The following is a 20,107-nucleotide window of genomic DNA, read 5'->3' as shown; positions in this document are numbered from 1 at the left end:
TTACCTCCCACCTGAGCGCCATCTTGAACGCCCCTACCACCAGAGAATGCTCACGATTTCGGAAGCTGTCTCCGGGACGTGCTGATTCCACACATCCTGAATAAATCATGATATTGTTAGTTGCTGTAGCTAGACGTTCAAATGAGTTTCATGGCCAGATGGACTGTTTCCTCCAGCGGTATAATATTGCAGTGAGACAGCACGATGCCTGCAAGACTATGTCACGCTAAACGCCACAGATTGTGTTTGTCCGTTCGTGTCAGTCGTCCCGCAGCCACGGGAAGTGGGACACAAACATGCTGCAATGCTTTCAAGACGTTAGGATTTGTTTGTGCAACATCCAAGAGGAGTACTTGTGGCTTGAATGTGAACTGTACGTGCCCGCCCCCTTTCCTCTGTAGTGCATGAGTTCCTCCCGGCATGCCCTTCGTCATTGTTCTGTCATCTTGTATTTAAAGGGTTGTATTTCTGCTGCTGAAAATAAGCAACGGTTTTCTCACAACGCCCTTTGTTCCCAACGGAGCCCTTGTCTGTCATGAAATTCTTCAAAACCTCAAGCTAGAAGAAGAAGAAGACGACAAATATGAAGCGTTATAGCAACGACATGCCATGACACTATCGATAACGATTTCCATAGGATCCCCGCGGTTGCCTGGCAACCGTCAGCTTTGCGCAGTGGCAGTATCGTAGCCTGTGAGGGTTAGCCGAGGCGTGATTATTGCTAGTTGAAAACTTTTCCCAATACCCCGCTTCCGCCGGTTTGCAATACAATCGGCGAAAGCAATTTTTGACAGTCTCGTCAGAGACTGAGCAAGGTGTTTAAAGACAGATTTGGTCACGGTGATATCATGGTAGAAAGAAACGAACTTGTTACGTGTCAACAGAAACGCTCTTTCAGCTTTATGCAGAGAACAGCGTCTGTCGAGATTACTTTTGTGTCAGCGCGAAACGCCGTGTGCTTGTCAGTATGATTTCATATTGCTCGTAGCGGCGCCTGGCTTTTGTCTGTCAAACGTTAGGTTGCGCTTCTTCATGCTGCATCGTCGGCATGAGTGGAGCATTTTAAACGTCTGTACTTACTGCGCCCCATAAGAAATCGTTTGTCCCCATTCAAAAGAGATTGTGCGATGTCCTGCAGCGTTCGCAAAGCAAACCTTTGACAGTTTGAAAAGAGGAATTTATTCTGCTTCCTGTGCGTGCAGTAGTTACAAAGTTGAACGTCTTTACACGATCTGCTGCAGTTTTCAGTGGGTGGGCTTTGTCAAATGGCTTGGAAAAACGCACTGTGTTTCGGCTCGGGAAACATCATGAGCAGTGTCCTGCATGTTTTCTGTGTATAGCTGTCTTTTAACGCATACAGAATTCATTCGAAATCATTGATTTCTCCAATTAACAAGGGTCTCTTTTTGAACCTGCCAGAAGCATTCTTTCAATGTAACAGATTTACTCCGGGGAAGGGCAGCATGACATTGAGAGTAGCTCAAGCTTTCAGCACCTTTATCTGACTGCATGTATGCAGACACTGCTCAGAATCCCCTGTAAGATTCTCCTTCAATTCCGTTTTGCAGTGCTTTAGCTCTTTCAAAAGGCTTCGCTTTGCTAGTCACAATCCAAGGCTCATGACAGCATTTGAAAACATTCGTAACTGCGTTGGCCGGGAATCGAACCTGGGTTAACTGCTTTGAAGGCAGCTATGCGCAACACTGGCTCGCTCCAGAATAAATCTCACGTCGAGGGCATATTTTTTTCCATTTTACCGTGAGTCGGGCTCAGCTGCACAGAGGAGAGAGCAGAGCAATGAGGTCACGGGGACAGGGGAGTCACACGCTGGCGGTTTGAATACGCGGAAGATCACTGAGGGATCCACAGTATATGGACCCTCCGTGCGCCATCAGTCCGCACTCCGGACTCTGAATCCTGCCATCCGAGTTAAGATCTCGGCGGAACCTGAGGCGCAGTTCCTTCTTAAAACGTAATCTGGTGAGCATTTCTAGAATCGTACTTGTATAGATGCAGCCTTTAATGTGTTGCTAGGTTAAAATTGATGACTTCTTGTATTTCAGTAGGCAACTGCCCTCTTGATTTCGGATTTAATTTCTTTATTACAGGGGCGCTTTTATGAAGACAGAGTCATGTTCAGGTACTTTGCTTGATGGAGGAAGCTCATTTCGGACTCTGTGATCTGCTCACCTGGAAAGGTCTGCTATACTACTACAAGAGAGAAATAGAGTCTGGAAGAAGGGACAATTTTATGATGCTTTGGAAGATAATGTTTTTTTTTTCTTATACTGAAAATGAAAGGTAGTTGTTTCTATATGGACTCAGTCTTTGGAATTTGTATATATATATTTCAGTGATCCCTCAGCCATTCCTTCTGTATTGTAATTCAATTTCTCTTTTAAAATTCCTTCCCCACTTCTAGGACCTGCAGTTGCTGAACTCCACAATGGCTTCTATTGGAAAGTCTGTGACTGAGACCAAGTGTTCACTTTTTTATGAAACCATTATTTATTTAGGAGCAATGAGCAATTCTTATATAAATGCAATAAAATCATTATGCTCAAACTATGAGAGAGAAAATTAAGGATAATTTAAGAAATCAGTCTTAGCTTGTTTCTATACACAGATGGTATTATTTATTTTCAAAGGAAACCCGCGAGGATTCCCCTGGTGTGCAAGATGTGCCTGAATACTCTTGATCAGCTTCCTGCTCACTTGAAGAGGGCGTGTATGAAGCACGCCACGGCAGAAAACATCAGGATGGCCTCTCAACAGGCGAGGGAGGACATGATGAATCACCTGAAGAACGGGGTCATCGTGGATTACCACAGAATAGAGATCGTGTCTGGTGAGGCAAACAGGATAGTGGTTGTAAGACTGCTAGAGTCCTTGGGCCTTTTTGTACATGGGAAGCCTGAAGACACATTGGCAAGGTGAGATATTTTTAATCTGTAAGGCTTCTGTAGTTTCTTTTTGAAATCATTGTTACAACATATTATGTAAAAGCATGTTGAAAAGAATCTACCTGCATTCCAGCGGCCCTGAGCAAGAGGCCGCAGTCCAGGAGGAAGAGATGCCAGAGGCTGCTCTAGAAACTGAAACAGAAGCGGATAAGGAAGGGGAAGATGTGAGCTCTGAAGAACTCTATCAGCAGTAAGACTTTTTATTTTTCAGATGTATCTATTTTTTACTAAAATTCTAATTTGTCTTATAGGTATAAAATGTTTAAACCGGTGTTTTATATCCTTACAGGCCCTGAGTAGTTAAAAAGTATCAGCAGGCCGGAAGAGAGTGGCCCAAGCTGGACTCTATAGAAAGCACTCCCTGGATGCTCCTCTCCTGATTGGATTCAAACAGTACCTTACCAAGGATCTGGGAGTGGCAAATTATTCTCAGGAGGTATTTATTTTTTAAAGGCATTTAAAATTAAGCAATGGTATCTTCATTGTAAATGTTTTTATTTCTTAGCTTAAAATTCACCCATGTGAAATGATGTCAGCCATAAACATCATGACTCTATATTTCCTACCTGAATCTATTCTACTTAAATTATTACATTATACACAATTTGAGTTCATTTTAAAAAGTAAAAGGTAATGAAAGGAATGCATTTTCATAAGAAAGATAATACCGATATGCATGTGATAATCTTCCTTATATCATGTAGTGCATCATTTGGACACTTTGTGGGCTTCAAATACAAAGAAAATCATGTTCTATGGTACAAGATAAATACAAAACTTAAGCTTTTATTTTAATTAGATTTCTTTATAAAGCATAAGCAATCATTTATTACATTGCTTCTTGAATTAAATCTTTTGACAAGAGGTAAGACTTCTGTTACATTTAAACCCATGTTTAGCTGTGTTTTTTAGATTTAACTGAACCAATTTCTGTGTGTGATAATGTCCTTGAATTCTGACAACATCACACTAAATTACATGATATAAAACAGCTAATGTTTCTAGAGATAAAGTTTCTGAGATGCTTCTAATTACTTTTTATTACCAGGGACAGTTTAATTCACCTTGTACAGTACTGTAAGACCAAGATGCTTTTTTTAAAAGTTATTTAACATTTTATAGAACTTTGTCTACTATGGCAACATGATGTGCTTGGTGAAACTTGGAAAAATACTGCTTGGCCACTTATCTTAAGATAAAGATAGGATAAAGGTTTATCTTTTGCACCTACCTGACCCCCAGGGAAGGCCAATGCTTTCTAAGTTGATGGTTCCCTACAGTATACTGTACTTTAATTTCAAAGGTAATGTATATTGACCCAAATCAGTTTTGGAATCCAATCTACTGACGAGATGGAGCACATCCTTTTTTCAGGATTTTAGCATCATACGTTTGGTATATTTAGTCCCTAATGCTGAAAGAAATGATCATAGAACATTTGGACACTTTGTGGGCTTGAAATACAAAGCAAATCATGTTCTATGGTACAAGATAAATACAAAACGTAAGCTTTTATTTTAATTAGATTTGTTTATAAAGCATAAGCAATCATTTATTACATTAATATATGTGAAAATAACATTTTAGCATCATACGTTTAGTATATTTAGTCCCTAATGCCGAAAGAAATGATCATTTGTTTAACATGCACGGGTCTGTCTCAAAGGATGCAGTACTCCTGAAGGGTCTCAAACCCTACATTTCGGATGCTTAGCTGTATCCCTCACATGTGGCACCTCAGAATGACTTCTAACCTTACCTGTGGTGTATTCAGTCCCTATTGCTCAATGCACGGTGTACATACTGCATACATGTGTCTTGAGAATGAGGAATGGGCCCCTGAGACAGTCATTTGCCTGTTTCACAAACAGGGACCTGGACCTAGACCTGGCCCGTACAGGGCTCAAACCCGCGACCTTGGCGTTATTAGCACCACGCTCTAACCAACTGAGCTAACCAGCCTCACGACAGTGCTCCTCTCTGTGCTGCAAAAAATCAAACTCAGGGAATTTCTTTTGTCCTCCTTTGAATAGAAAGCCGTGTAATCAGTGTACGGGCTTTCTCGTGCAGTTTCATGGTTCTTGTAACCCAAATCCTACACTGGCCTGAAGTGCCCCCCCATTTCACAGCATTTTTCAGCTGATTTAAAATGTACCTAAAGGAGAAGCATTATTGAAGACCATCAATTACCAAGAGCTTTTGTCAAAGGTTTTGGTGGTCATTTTGAATGACCACAGAGCGCTGTGACCTCGGTTTTACATCTCATCCAAAAGACAGCGCCCTTTTACAACACAGCATCTCCGTCACTATACTGGGGCATTGGGACCCGCACAGACCTCAGGGTGAGCGCCCCCCCGCCGGCACCATTAACACCGCTTCCAGCTGGAAGCTTTGTTTTTCCCTGTAGCTCATCCTCATCCAGGTACTGACCTGGCTCACACCTGCTTAGCTTCAGTGGGTTTTCAGTTGCGAGTTGCAAGGGGATGCAAGTGATGGAGCCGCTCGCTGCAAAAGCCACTGCATTGGCCGGGAATCGAACCCGAGCCTCCCGCGTGGCAGGCGAGAATTCTACCACTGAACCACCAATGCTCAGTGCCTGGGCCTTCAAAAAAGACGCTTTTTTGGTGCTCTGTGCAAAACGCGTCGACATCTGCTTCCAGCTGCAAAATGCCATTTGCGGACGCTGAAGAACTTATTTCTAAGGCAGCGGGTACAAGCGATTGGGCGTTTTAAAACCACCAGGAACAGCAAAGAGGCGCGCTTCTTTGCTTGTGCCGAAACACACCGACTGAAAGCGGACAACGTAGTCGGCAGGATTGGAACCTGTGCGGGGAGACCCCAATGGATTTCTAGTCCATTGCCTTAACCACTCAGCCACGACTACAGCAAGCCCCACTGCCGCTGCGTTCTTGCTACAATCTTACCTGGATCGCGAGGCGCCGGCGGAAGCCTATTTCAAAGTCGTTCTCCGTTTCAAAAAAACATTTCCAAAATAGAAGCCTTGCAGACAGACACGCCTCAGAGGACTTAAGGGTGGCTTCATGTCGGAATGATAAAGTCTCCCCGTCCGGACATGAAAATGCCACTTTGTTACACACAAAAAAAGAATCAACAACAGAGAAATGCCCACAAGCATTTGAAAAGCCGCACCACGTCGCACTTGAAATAGCTCTTACATTAGTGGTAGACACAGGAATCGCCTTTTTATTTACGCTCTTACCAACGCAATGGAAAGCAAAACAAAGCAAAGCAGAGCAAAACAAAACGAACAAACGAAGACCCTCACGTCCTGCACTTGCATATAACCCCGTTACGTGCCCAAGCGGTATTGTACGTCATCCTAGCACTGCACCCCGGGTCGTACGGTACATGGGAACGAGCACACGCCACGAATCGTCTCGAATCACTGCCTACAGCTGTAAGGCGCCTTGAAGCGTGCACCCCCAACATTCTTCTTTGCGCATCTGTGAAAGGTAAACTCTTGAGCAAACTCTGAACCAGCTCTAAGGAAACTAATCCGATTAGACGTTACTTTGACTCATCTTCTTATGCTCAGTGCCGGATTGCTCAAACTCCAGCTAGGGTTAGGGTTAGCATTCCCACGCTACTTAGACACTTTGTTTACGCTCAGTGCTGGATTTTGGGAACTTCAGGACGAGTGGGAATTTTCTCCTATCTGTCCATTCTGTTTTGTTTTGGAGACTCTTGGCTGCCTATGTTGTTCAGTGCACCGTGAAGGAAACATTTTCCAAAACTGTGTCAGCTCAAAAGTTGTAAGAAAACCTCTCCAGGTGCTTTAACTCTCTTCATTTTTGTCATTTAATGTGACACTCGATGTATAACTGGAGCCTCACATATGCAAATGGTGAGGCTCCAGTTCGACACCCAGTTCCACACCACTTTACAGTATATGACAAAAGCATGGCAGACTGTGCCGGACCAGCTGGTAACTTCCGCTTATTTTGACCATATTAAACATTGGAAATCTTCCCACTTGCATTTGTGACACTTGATTTTGGCTCCACCTAAGACACTCTTAAATCTTCAAACACTTTTCTCTTCTCCCGCAACACACTTGTCTGTCGGCACTATGTGGCAGCGTTGCATGACAACCCATCTCACCACGGAAAGGAACCTAACAGCTTTGGTAAGAGAGTAGAATTACCTGAAGAACTGCTTTCCATGGAAGCAGGACCAAGCGATGTAGCATTTTTATAGTACCAGGAAAGGAGAAGCGGCACTTCGCCTTTGCCGCACAGGCACAAGGTGACGTGCGGCAGACGCCGTAGTCGGCAGGATTCGAACCTGAGCGGGGAGTCCCCAATGGATTTCAAATCCATCGCCTTAACTACTCGGCCACGACTACAGCGAGCTCGCCGCCGCCGCATTCCTCCTATAATCTAACACGGAGTGCGAGGTGGCTGCGGAAACCTTTTTAAAGTCGCTCTCTGTTAAAAAAAAAACCTTTCACAAGATACATGCCGGCAGACAGACACGCCTCAGAGGGTTTAAGGCTGGCTTCACGTTCAAATGATAAAGTCTCCCCGTCCGGATGTCAAAATGCAACTTTGGCAGACAGAAAAAACATCAACAAACCACAAATGTGGACAAGGATTTTACAAGCTGCACCACACTGCACTTTCAAAAGCATTTACATTCGTGTTAGACGCAGGAATTGTCTTTGTTTTGCGCGCTTACGAACGCCATAGAAAACGAAACAAAACAAAAGCCCTCAGCTCCTGTACTTGATTATAACGCCGTTACGTGTCGAAGCAGGAATTTACGTCATCTTACCACTGCAACATGGGGAATAGAGGGAAATGAACACACGCTACGAATCGTCTCAATCACTCCCTAGAGTCGTAAGGCACATTGAAGGGTGCACCCCCATCATTAATCGTTGGGCCTCTGTAAAAGGAAAGCTGTTGAGCAGTCTTTGAAACAGCTCGGATGAAACACTTGATTGCTTCCATGTGCATCTGGAGCCCACTTCTTATTTTCACTTCACGCCGCCCAAAGCATTTCTAAAACAGGAGATTCGCGTTTGGGAATGCGCCCTGCCCTACAAATAAAACAGGTCTACGGGTCTGAAACCTGCTCCACGGAAAACAGTTCTGTTGCGCTTTTGATCAAAGGGAGATTCTCTGTTCTTACTTTTTGATTACATAACACCCAAAGGGGCTTCTTTGGAGCTGGATTCCAACCAGCATCCTAAAGTTTCTTGGCGGTATCCTTTACAGTCCTCTGTTCGGTCGACAAGGAACAGTAGGGGGCAGCTTTCCTCACACATACAGTGCAATGTACTGTAGTGTTCCCCTTCATTGAATTCGCAGTTCTGCATCAGACCTCTAACTCGTTTCCTTAGCTTGGATTTAAGCCACGAAGCAGGCTTCTACTGTATAAACGTCTAGAGGAATCACAAACTATTTGAGAGGCCATCATCCCAGGGGGAACTGACAAAGTCTATCCCTAAACACCTAGCGCAGTCTCTCGAGAGACTGTCAAAAATCGCTTTCTCCGTTTGTGCTGCAAGTAAGTGAAAACGCGGTCTCAACCCAGAGCCACTTGGCAGCAGCGGCACGTAAATACTGTTACTACCACTGCTCGATACCAACGTTAGCCTACTATACCATGTTCAGCCACCGCTAGAAAATGTAAGGCTCTAGTACTGGAGCAAACAAAAGGAGAGCCAACATCAAACGTAGAGAGCGACGAGGATGGGATTCGAACCCATGCGTGTAGAGCACAATGGATTAGCAGTCCATCGCCTTAACCACTCGGCCACCTCGTCGATGAAACTGGGCTGTCCAGACATGGGTTGGCGCGCTCCAGATGATCTTTTTCTTTTTTTTCCCTCGTACTCAAGGGTCCTTTTCCTGTTCCACATGCGATTTCAACATTTTCCTTGGGAGATGTCAAGCCAGCAAGCCACTGCTGTGGTTCAGTGGCCATTGTGGAGTTCAGTGGCCCTGTTGTACACAGAAAGCACATTGAGCTCCTTGGACATGAAAAGTTCCAGATAAAAGCCATTTGTCATCCTTTCTCTTGGTGTCGATGTTGCTATTGTATGTAAAGGTGGCAACTTGCTCAGCGAGCAGGCGGAGCACACACCGAATGCAGATGTGTCTGAGTGGTGTGTCCAAGTGGCTGCAAAAGGACAACACTACCGGGGCGCCGTTGCTTAGTTGGTTAAAGCGCTTGTCTCTTAAACAGGAGATCCTGAGTCCGAATCCCAGTGGTGCCTTCTTTGTTCTGTCTTCTCGAACAGAACTGGTCCTTACAGACAACCGCCTACGGCTAGACTTAATTAAATGCAAGTATTCATTTCCTGTCTTTAACGCGACTTGTTTTTCTTAAAATGGATGGAACTTGCAAAACATGAAATACAAACATTGCTAATCAGCGCTAGCGGCTGGCAAAAAAAAAGAAGTCAGCAATGTTTTTTTTCTTTAACCTTAACCCTGCTAATGGAGAAGAGTTAAACGACTGAGTCTATGCAGCTTAAACGGTGCTCATGTCGGGTTCTTAGCTGAAAGGGTGGTAAATCACGCTCACCCCAGTCCTTAATCTTTTAAAAGGATACAATATTGAACCTAGTCGCCACATCACATACATCCTGTTCAACGATAAAAAAGTGACATCTATCCTCGATCCAGAGTAAATCCCACGATGAGGGCATATTTTTTTCCACTTTACCATGAGTCGGGCTCAGCTGCACAGAGGCGAGAGCAGAGCAATGAGGTCACAGGGACAGGGGAGTCACACGCTGGCGGTTTGAACACGCGGAAGATCACTGAGGGATCCACAGTATATGGACCCTCCGTGCGCCATCAGTCCACACTCCGGACTCTGAATCCTGCCATCCGAGTTAAGATCTCGGCGGAACCTGAGGCACAGTTCCTTCTTAAAACGTAATCTGGTGAGCATTTCTAGAATCGTACTTGTATAGATGCAGCCTTTAATGTGTTGCTGGGTTAAAATTGATGACTTCTTGAACTTCAGTAGGCAACTGCCCTCTTGATTTCGGATTTAATTTCTTTATTACAGGGGCGCTTTTATGAAGACAGAGTCATGTTCAGGTACTTTGCTTGGTGGAGGAAGCATATTTCGGACTCTGTGATCTGCTCACCTGGAAAGGTCTGCTGTACTACTACAAGAGAGAAGTAGAGTCTGGAAGAATGGACAATTTTATGATGCTTTGGAAGATAATGTTTTTTTTTTCTTTGAAATCGAAATGAATCAGAATATCAGTGCAAAAGACAAACTCTTGGTTTGGTTTAAAGAGATATGGTTTTAAAACAGACAAAATGTAGAAAACAGGTGTTTCTCACTTTTGGAAAAGAATGGACCGGGGGTAATATTTTACTAGGTGCAGTGCTGATCTCACTGGGTTACAGTCCTGCAGTGTCACACCAGGGCCAGTGGCGCAATGGATAACGCGTCTGACTACGGATCAGGAGATTGCAGGTTCGACTCCTGCCTGGCTCGGGTCGTTTTTAAACGCATGGGGCTACTCCCTAAGTAGTCTGTGCTACTTACTGCATTGTAATCGTACCCAGTAAGAGATTTCCTTCATGTAAATGAACTGCACCTGACAGCTTTAGAAAAACACCTGGGCTTAGTACGGTGCTGAGAGCTCAGCGTTGCTGTTCTAATTAGCACGCACTGCATCGGCTATGAGCCCGAACCTTTCAATTATTCCGATCAGTAAGTCAACACGTAGTCCACATGAACGGTAGAAATATTCTCTTGTCTGTCTCTTGTTTGTATAGAACTGAATGTCCCTGACAATGTACTGTTAGTTTTAATTGAAGAACGGCATTTGTGTTCAAATATACCGGACAAGTTTATGTAACTGCTCATGCGACACTCAGTTGTAATTAGTCAAGAAATAAAGTCGAACAATAGCTGCGGGTTTGATTCTGAACGTATGAGATTGCAGCGCCTTTTACTTCCATTGACAAATGATAGAGATTCGAAGAGAGATCCTTCAGACCAGCAAGCAAACCCACGGCTATTTCGGTTTTCTATCTAGGCAACGTTGGTGTCTGCAATAGCATACATGAAAGCGTGATGCAATTTCTGTGGCTACATTTGTTGCACATCATGCACAGTAAGAGTGTTTCTAACACCAAATAAAAAGTCAACAATTAGCGATCACGCCTTCTCCTCAGTTAACCCACTGAAACCCTTGCTGTTAACAGTTCTTTACTGCGTGCTTTACCAGCACCTACATATCGTGTCGGTTCTTTCAGCTTTATTCATTAGGTTTTCAAAGGCATAAGTAGAGCACCAGAGGTGCGAACGCAAAATGTGTAGTTATCTGAAGAATTGATTTCCATGGCAGCGGGTCCAAGCGATTTCGCGTTGTTATAGTACCAGGAAAGGAAAAGCGGCACTTCGCCTCTGCCGCGCAGGCACAAGGCGACGTGCGGCAGACGCCGGAGTCGGCAGGTTTCGCACCTGCGCGGGGAAGCCCCAACGCATTTCGAGCCCATCGCCTTAACCACTCGAGCACGACAAATGCGAGCTCGCCGCCGCCGCATTCCTCCTATAATCAAACACGGACTGCGATTTGGCTGCGGAAACCTTTTTAAAGTTGCTCTCCGTTAAAAAAAATACCTTTCACAAGATTCGTGCCGGCAGACAGACACGCCTCAGAGGGTTTAAGGCTGGCTTCACGTTCAAATGATAAAGTCCCCCAGTCCGGATGTCAAAATGCAACTTTGGCAGACAGAAAAAACATCAACAAACCAAAAATGTGGACAAGGATTTTACAAGCTGCACCACACTGCACTTTCAAAAGCATTTACATTCGTGTTAGACGCAGGAATTGCCTTTGATTTGCGCGCTTACGAACGCCATGGAATACGAAACAAAACTAAAGCCCTCAGCTCCTGCACTTGATTATAATGCCGTTACGTGTCGAAGCAGGAATTTACGTCATCCTACCACTGCAACACGGGGAATAGAGGGAAATGAGCACAAGCTACGAATTGTCTCTAATCAGTCCCTACAGTTGTAAGACGCCTGGAAGCGTGCACCCCCATCATTAATCTTTGCGCATCTGTGCAAGGTAAACTCTGGAGCAGTCTCTGAAACGGCTCAAAGGAAACACGTGATTGATTCCATATGCATCTGGGGTTCATTTCTTATTTACATTTAATTCAAGGGAAAGGCTTGGGTCAGTTTCAGACCTTCAGCCCAATCTGCGCCGCCAGAACGACAACGGCTCCTCTGGTCTTTGGGGTGCGGTTGTGACCCCGTAACCTAAAGTGTTGGTGGCAGACAAATGGAGACTAACAGGTGATGTCCTAGGACATGACTACATTGTGACACTCGGTGGGGATGGTGACCATTGCTTGGAAAAGAGTGCGAGGCCCCTTTAGAAAAACATTTTGTTAACAGGCATTCTGCCTCAGCCTAAACACCTATAGCTTGCAAAGCGCATGCTATTAGACAGGCACCTCTGCAAGACCTTAAGAGTCTCTTAAACTAGTGATAGTAAGGTGTTCCCAATGGGCGATGTTTGGCTTTCAAATCATCTCTCTGTGGAAGCGCCGAGATGCAGCTGTTTAAGGCTTAGAAGCAGCTGACTGTTTCACTACCTAGCTGATTACTGTCAGTCAGGGAGCTCAGAGGGGAAAAGCCTGTCTGAGAGACAATTCGCCGTCGATGAGTTCAATATGTTCCGTACCAGCTCGGCGCAACTGAGATCATCTTGGTAGCCGTGTAGCTCAGATGAGTGAGAGCGTGTGTGTGTGTACCACCGTGATTGGATGCCGGTCCTTCTCAGGTCACAGTAAACCTTCTGCTGCCTAACTTCCCTAATTTTGGGGATCCCTTTGAAAAAGCAAAGGAAAAAAAACTGGCTCTTCATCAGCATGATCGACCTCACCCAGTGTGGCGCAGTGGCCTAATGGCTAAGACACTGGCCTTCTAAGCCAGGGATTGTGGGTTTGAGTACCATCTGGGGTGCTCCTGTCCCATTTTGAGCGTACAAATGTCCTTTTGATTTGCAAAGCTACAACCCCACCTTACTCAGTGAGCGTCTCTTCTTTTCTCTCACATACAGTTGGGAGAAAAACTTTTGTAAACAGCCCTTCGGAATGATGTGGATTTCTGCATGAATGGCTCCTAACATGTGATCTTATCTTTATCTAAGTCATAATAATTAATAAAGAGAGTCTGATTTAACAAACAACACACGCCCAACATTTGACATTGCTGTTTCTTTATTGACCAAATGGTTTAAACAATCAAGGTCATTGATGGAAAAAGTACGTGAACCCTTATATTAAGGAGCTAGTGGAACCTCCTTTATGACAAAAACCTCAATCCCCACTTTCTGTAGCGGCTGGTCAGACCTGAGCAGCGGTTAGGAGGTATTTTGGCCTATTCCTCTATGCAAAACTGTTTCAGTTCATGTATATTTTTGGGATGTCTTGCGCTGAACGGCCTGCTTCAGATCACGCCACAGCACTTCAATGGGATTGGGGTCAGGACTCTTACTTGGCCATCCCAAAATACGGAATTTCTTCTGTTTCAGCCACTCTGTTGTTGATGTACTCCTTTGTTTTTGTCATGCTGCATGACCCAGCCTCTTTCGAGTTTTAGATCACAGGCAGACACCCTGACATTCTGCTGTAGAATTTCCTGATACATCTTGGAATTCATCGGTCCCTCGATGATTGCAAGCCGTACAGCCTCCGCCATGTTTCCCAGGTGGGATGAGGTTTTGGAGTTGGTATGCAGTGTTTTGTTATCTCCAAACATAACGCTGTGCACATTTACCAACAAGTTCAACTTTTGTCATGTCTGTCCACAGAACATTGTTCCAGGAGTTGCTGTGGAACATCCATGTGGTCTTTAGCAAACTTGAGAGGGGCAGTGGTGGTTTTTTTTGGGGGGAGAGCAGTGGTTTCCTCCGTGGTGACCTCGCATGATCACCGCTCCTGTTCAGATTTCTTCTTATGGTGGACTCATGGACACAGACGTAAGACAAAGTCAACCACCTGTTCGCTAGATCCCATCCCCACTCAGCTAGTCAAAGATTCCCTCGAAGGACTGGCAGGACCTATAATTAGTATGATGAATGCATCGCTTGCGTCAGGCGTTGTACCTGATCAATTTAAGGTAGCGGTTGTTAGACCGCTCCTTAAGAAGTCAAATTTGGATCCACAAGTTCTTAACAACTACAGGCCTGTCTCAAAGGTCCCATTTCAATCTAAAAATTTTGAGAGAATAGTTGTTGCCCAATGTCAATCGTATCTGGATTCAAATAATATACTTGAGAAATTTCAGTCTGCTTTCTGAAACTGCATTAACGAGAGTCGTAAATGATATTCTCTTAGCTACTGATGTGGGGAATGCAACAGTGCTTGTGCTTCTAGATCTTAGAGCTGCCTTTGACACGGTTGACCTCTCTGTTTTGTTACACAGGCTTGAGTTTGAGGTTGGCTTATCTGGAACCGTCCTTCAGTGGTTTACTTCACATTTTACTCATCGTTTTCATTATGTTCAAATATCTAATAATTGTACTGCTTCATCAACGTCACCAGTTCAATTTGGGGTACCAGACGGATCAGTGCCGGGGCCAATATTGCTCTCTCTCTCTACATGCTGCTGCTAGGTAGGATAATACGAAAAAATAATATGAACTTTCATTCATATGCTGATGACACTCAAATAAACATTTTGTTCACACCAAACGACAACTTTTCTATTATCACTTTAGTTAAATGCATTAATGAAGGAAAGACTTGGATGTGTGAAAACTTTTTGTTACTCAACTCTGAGAAAACTGAGGATCTGTTGATCGGAGGCAACAATACTGATAGGACTACTATAACTTCAGCACTTAACTCAGAGGATTTAAACATTTGCCTCAAAGAGACAGCACGTAACCTAAGTGGCATATTAGACACAAGGCTCTTAACAACTTGCATTGTTAAGTGCCTTGAGACAACCTTGTTGTGAAAGGTGCTATATAGAAATACATTGATTTGAACTGAATTGACAATGTAAAATGTTGTGTGTGTTGTTTGTTAAACAAGACTGTCTTTATTTATTATTATGCGTCAGATGAAGATCAGATCACATTTTAAGAGCCAATCATGTAGAAATCCAGATCATTCGCGTTTTAAAAGTTGCGGGAAAAGCAAAACAGGTGCTTTTCCTTTGTTGCGCAGACACACGACGACACCGTAGGCGGCAGGACTCGAAGCTTCGCAGGGAGACCCTGATGGCTTTCTAGTCCATCGCCCTAACCACTCGGCCGCCGCCGCCGCCACTGCCTTTTTGATGCAGTCTAACATAGAGTGCCGGGCAGCGGCGGAAACCTTTTTCAAAGTCGCTTTCCGTTTAACAACAACAAAAAAAACTTTCACAAAATGCATGCTAGCAGACAAATGCGCCTCAGAGGACTTAAGGCTGGCTTCAAGTTGGAATGATAAAGTCTCCCCGTCCGGTCAGGAAAAGGGAACTTTGTTAGACAGAAAGAAGGAAGTAACAATAACGTAGAATTGTGTGCAAGGATTTTAGAAGCTGCGCAGCCCTGCAGTTTCAATAGCCCTTTTATTCGTGTTAGATGCTGGAATTGCCTTTTTTTGACGCTCTTACGAATGCGATGTCAACGAAAACAGAACAAAGCACAAAAAACCCTCAAGTCCTGCAGTTGGATAGAATGCCGTTACGCGTCCAAGCCGTATTTGACTTCATCCTACCATTGCAACACGGGGCGTATATGGAAACGAACACACGCTACGAATTGTCTCTAATCAGTCCCTACAGTTGTAAGGCGCCTGGAAGCGTGCACCCCCATCATTAATCTTTGCGCATCTGTGCAAGGTAAACTCTGGAGCAGTCTTTGAAACGGCTCAAAGGAAACACGTGATTGATTCCATGTGCATCTGGGGTTCATTTATTTATTTACATTTAATTCAAGGGAAAGGCTTGGGTCAGTTTCAGACGGCCTCCAACAGCGAGATTCAAGCGCCCCACCTTCAGCCCAATCTGCGCCGCCAGAACGACAACGGCTCCTCTGCTCTCCGGGGTGCGGTTGTGACCCCGTAACCTAAAGTGTTGGTGGCAGACAAATGGAGACTAACAGGTGACATCCTAGGACATGACTACGTTGTGACACTCGGTGGGGATGGTGACCATTGCTTGGAAAAGAGTGCGAGGCCCCTTTAGAAAAACATTTTGTTAACAGGCATTCTGCCTCAGCCTAAACACCTATAGCTTGCAAAGCGCATGCTATTAGACAGGCACCTCTGCAAGACCTTAAGAGTCTCTTAAACTAGTGATAGTAAGGTGTTCCCAATGGGCGATGTTCGGCTTTCAAATCATCTCTCCGTGGAAGCGCCGAGATGCAACTGTTTAAGGTTTAGAAGCAGCTGACTGTTTCACTACCTAGCTGATCACTGTTAGTCAGGGAGCTCAGAGGTGAAAAGCCTGTCTGAGAGACAATTCGCCGTCGATCAGTTCAATATGTTCCGTACCAGCTCGGCGCACCTGAGATCATCTTGGTAGCCGTGTAGCTCAGATGAGTGAGAGCGTGTGTGTGTGTACCACCGTGATTGGATGCCGGTCCTTCTCAGGTCACAGTAAACCTTCTGCTGCCTAACTTTCCTAATTTTGGGGATCCCTTTGAAAAAGCAAAGGAAAAAAAAAACTGGCTCTTCATCAGCGTGATCGACCCCACTCAGTGTGCCCCAGTGGCCTAATGGATAAGGCACTGGCTTCCTAAGCCAAGGATTGTGGGTTTGAGTCCCATCTGGGGTGCTCCTGTCCCTTTTTGAGTGTACAAATGTCCTTGTGATTTGTGAAGCTGCAACCCCACCTTACTCAGTGAGCGTCTCTGCTTTTCTCTCAGTTGGGAGAAAAACTTTTGTAAACAGCCCTTCGGAATGATGTGGATTTCTGCATGAATGGCTCCTAACATGTGATCTTATCTTTATCTAAGTCATAATAATTAATAAAGAGAGTCTGATTTCACAAACAACACACGCCCAACATTTGACATTGCTGTTTCTTTATTGACCAAATGGTTTAAACAATCAAGGTCATTGATGGAAAAAGTACGTGAACCCTTATATTAAGGAGCTAGTGGAACCTCCTTTATTGACAAAAACCTCAACATCCAACAAACCTCAGCATCCGCCATGCTTCCCAGGTGGGATGAGGTTTTGGAGTTGGTATGCAGAGTTTTGTTATCTCCAAACATAATGCTGTGCACATTTACCAACAAGTTCAACTTTTGTCACGTCTGTCCACAGAACATTGTTCCAGGAGTTGCTGTGGAACATCCATGTGGTCTTTAGCAAACTTGAGAGGGGCAGTGGTGTTTTTTTTGGGGGGGAGAGCAGTAGTTTCCTCCGTGGTGACCTCGCATGATCACCACTCCTGTTCAGATTTCTTCTTATGGTGGACTCATGAGCACAGACGTAAGACAAAGTCAACCACCTGTTCGCTAGATCCCATCCCCACTCAGCTAGTCAAAGATTCCCCTGAAGGACTGGCAGGACCTATAATTAGTATGATGAATGCATCGCTTGCGTCAGGCGTTGTACCTGATCAATTTAAGGTAGCGGTTGTTAGACCGCTCCTTAAGAAGTCAAATTTGGATCCACAAGTTCTTAACAACTACAGGCCTGTCTCAAAGGTCCCATTTCAATCTAAAAGTTTTGAGAGAATAGTTGTTGCCCAATGTCAATCGTATCTGGATTCAAATAATATACTTGAGAAATTTCAGTCTGCTTTCTGAAACTGCATTAACGAGAGTCGTAAATGATATTCTCTTAGCTACTGATGTGGGGAATGCAACAGTGCTTGTGCTTCTAGATCTTAGAGCTGCCTTTGACACGGTTGACCTCTCTGTTTTGTTACACAGGCTTGAGTTTGAGGTTGGCTTATCTGGAACCGTCCTTCAGTGGTTTACTTCACATTTTACTCATCGTTTTCATTATGTTCAAATATCTAATAATTGTACTGCTTCATCAACGTCACCAGTTCAATTTGGGGTACCAGACGGATCAGTGCCGGGGCCAATATTGCTCTCTCTCTCTACATTCTGCTGCTAGGTAGGATAATACGAAAAAATAATATGAACTTTCATTCATATGCTGATGACACTCAAATAAACATTTTGTTCACACCAAACGACAACTTTTCTATTATCACTTTAGTTAAATGCATTAATGAAGGAAAGACTTGGATGTGTGAAAACTTTTTGTTACTCAACTCTGAGAAAACTGAGGATCTGTTGATCGGAGGCAACAATACTGATAGGACTACTATAACTTCAGCACTTAACTCAGAGGATTTAAACATTTGCCTCAAAGAGACAGCACGTAACCTAAGTGGCATATTAGACACAAGGCTCTTAACAACTTGCATTGTTAAGTGCCTTGAGACAACCTTGTTGTGAAAGGTGCTATATAGAAATACATTGATTTGAACTGAATTGACAATGTAAAATGTTGTGTGTGTTGTTTGTTAAACAAGACTGTCTTTATTTATTATTATGCGTCAGATGAAGATCAGATCACATTTTAAGAGCCAATCATGTAGAAATCCAGATCATTCGCGTTTTAAAAGTTGCGGGAAAAGTGAAACAGGTGCTTTTCCTTTGTTGCGCAGACACACGACGACACCGTAGGCGGCAGGACTCGAAGCTTCGCAGGGAGACCCCGATGGCTTTCTAGTCCATCGCCCTAACCACTCGGCCACCGCCGCCGCCACTGCCTTTTTGATGCAGTCTAACATAGAGTGCCGGGCAGCGGCGGAAACCTTTTTCAAAGTCGCTTTCCGTTTAACAACAACAAAAAAAACTTTCACAAAATGCATGCTAGCAGACAAATGCGCCTCAGAGGACTTAAGGCTGGCTTCAAGTTGGAATGATAAAGTCTCCCCGTCCGGTCAGGAAAAGGGAACTTTGTTAGACAGAAAGAAGGAAGTAACAATAACGGAGAATTGTGTGCAAGGATTTTAGAAGCTGCGCAGCCCTGCAGTTTCAATAGCCCTTTTATTCGTGTTAGATGCTGGAATTGCCTTTTTTTGACGCTCTTACGAATGCGATGTCAACGAAAACAGAACAAAGCACAAAAAACCCTCAAGTCCTGCAGTTGGATAGAATGCCGTTACGCGTCCAAGCCGTATTTGACTTCATCCTACCATTGCAACACGGGGCGTATATGGAAACGAACACACGCTACGAATTGTCTCTAATCAGTCCCTACAGTTGTAAGGCGCCTGGAAGCGTGCACCCCCATCATTAATCTTTGCGCATCTGTGCAAGGTAAACTCTGGAGCAGTCTTTGAAACGGCTCAAAGGAAACACGTGATTGATTCCATGTGCATCTGGGGTTCATTTATTTATTTACATTTAATTCAAGGGAAAGGCTTGGGTCAGTTTCAGACGGCCTCCAACAGCGAGATTCAAGCGCCCCACCTTCAGCCCAATCTGCGCCGCCAGAACGCCAACGGCTCCTCTGGTCTTTGGGGTGCGGTTGTGACCCCTTAACCTAAAGTGTTGGTGGCAGACAAATGGAGACTAACAGGTGATGTCCTAGGACATGACTACATTGTGACACTCGGTGGGGATGGTGACCATTGCTTGGAAAAGAGTGCGAGGCCCCTTTAGAAAAACATTTTGTTAACAGGCATTCTGCCTCAGCCTAAACACCTATAGCTTGCAAAGCGCATGCTATTAGACAGGCACCTCTGCAAGACCTTAAAAGTCTCTTAAACTAGTGATAGTAAGGTGTTCCCAATGGGCGATGTTTGGCTTTCAAATCATCTCTCTGTGGAAGCGCTGAGATGCAGCTGTTTAAGGCTTAGAAGCAGCTGACTGTTTCACTACCTAGCTGATTACTGTCAGTCAGGGAGCTCAGAGGTGAAAAGCCTGTCTGAGAGACAATTCGCCGTCGATCAGTTCAATATGTTCCGTACCAGCTCGGCGCACCTGAGATCATCTTGGTAGCCGTGTAGCTCAGATGAGTGAGAGCGTGTGTGTGTGTACCACCGTGATTGGATGCCGGTCCTTCTCAGGTCACAGTAAACCTTCTGCTGCCTAACTTTCCTAATTTTGGGGATCCCTTTGAAAAAGCAAAGGAAAAAAAAAACTGGCTCTTCATCAGCGT

At 44.5% G+C, this 20,107-nt stretch overlaps 5 non-coding genes across 5 annotated transcripts; 2 read left to right on the top strand and 3 right to left on the bottom strand.

The window, feature by feature from the left end:
- The first annotated feature begins 664 nt into the window (after positions 1 to 664).
- On the top strand, positions 665 to 806 carry LOC138229475 (U4 spliceosomal RNA). The gene has a single exon (XR_011185886.1). It is a non-coding gene; the product is annotated as a U4 spliceosomal RNA (small nuclear RNA).
- A 4,675-nt stretch (positions 807 to 5,481) lies between these two features.
- On the bottom strand, positions 5,482 to 5,552 carry trnag-gcc (transfer RNA glycine (anticodon GCC)). Its single transcript has one exon. It is a non-coding gene; the product is annotated as a tRNA-Gly (tRNA).
- Positions 5,553 to 7,247: 1,695 nt separating this feature from the next.
- trnas-uga (transfer RNA serine (anticodon UGA)) lies at positions 7,248 to 7,329 on the bottom strand. Its single transcript has one exon. It is a non-coding gene; the product is annotated as a tRNA-Ser (tRNA).
- Positions 7,330 to 8,672: 1,343 nt separating this feature from the next.
- On the bottom strand, positions 8,673 to 8,754 carry trnas-gcu (transfer RNA serine (anticodon GCU)). The gene has a single exon. It is a non-coding gene; the product is annotated as a tRNA-Ser (tRNA).
- Positions 8,755 to 10,378: 1,624 nt separating this feature from the next.
- On the top strand, positions 10,379 to 10,451 carry trnar-acg (transfer RNA arginine (anticodon ACG)). Its single transcript has one exon. It is a non-coding gene; the product is annotated as a tRNA-Arg (tRNA).
- Positions 10,452 to 20,107: the final 9,656 nt, after the last annotated feature.

Source organism: Lepisosteus oculatus, unplaced genomic scaffold (genome assembly GCF_040954835.1).
Source record: "Lepisosteus oculatus isolate fLepOcu1 unplaced genomic scaffold, fLepOcu1.hap2 HAP2_SCAFFOLD_45, whole genome shotgun sequence".
In the NCBI taxonomy this organism is placed as follows: domain Eukaryota; kingdom Metazoa; phylum Chordata; class Actinopteri; order Semionotiformes; family Lepisosteidae; genus Lepisosteus; species Lepisosteus oculatus.
This window is presented reverse-complemented; position numbering and strand designations above follow the sequence as displayed.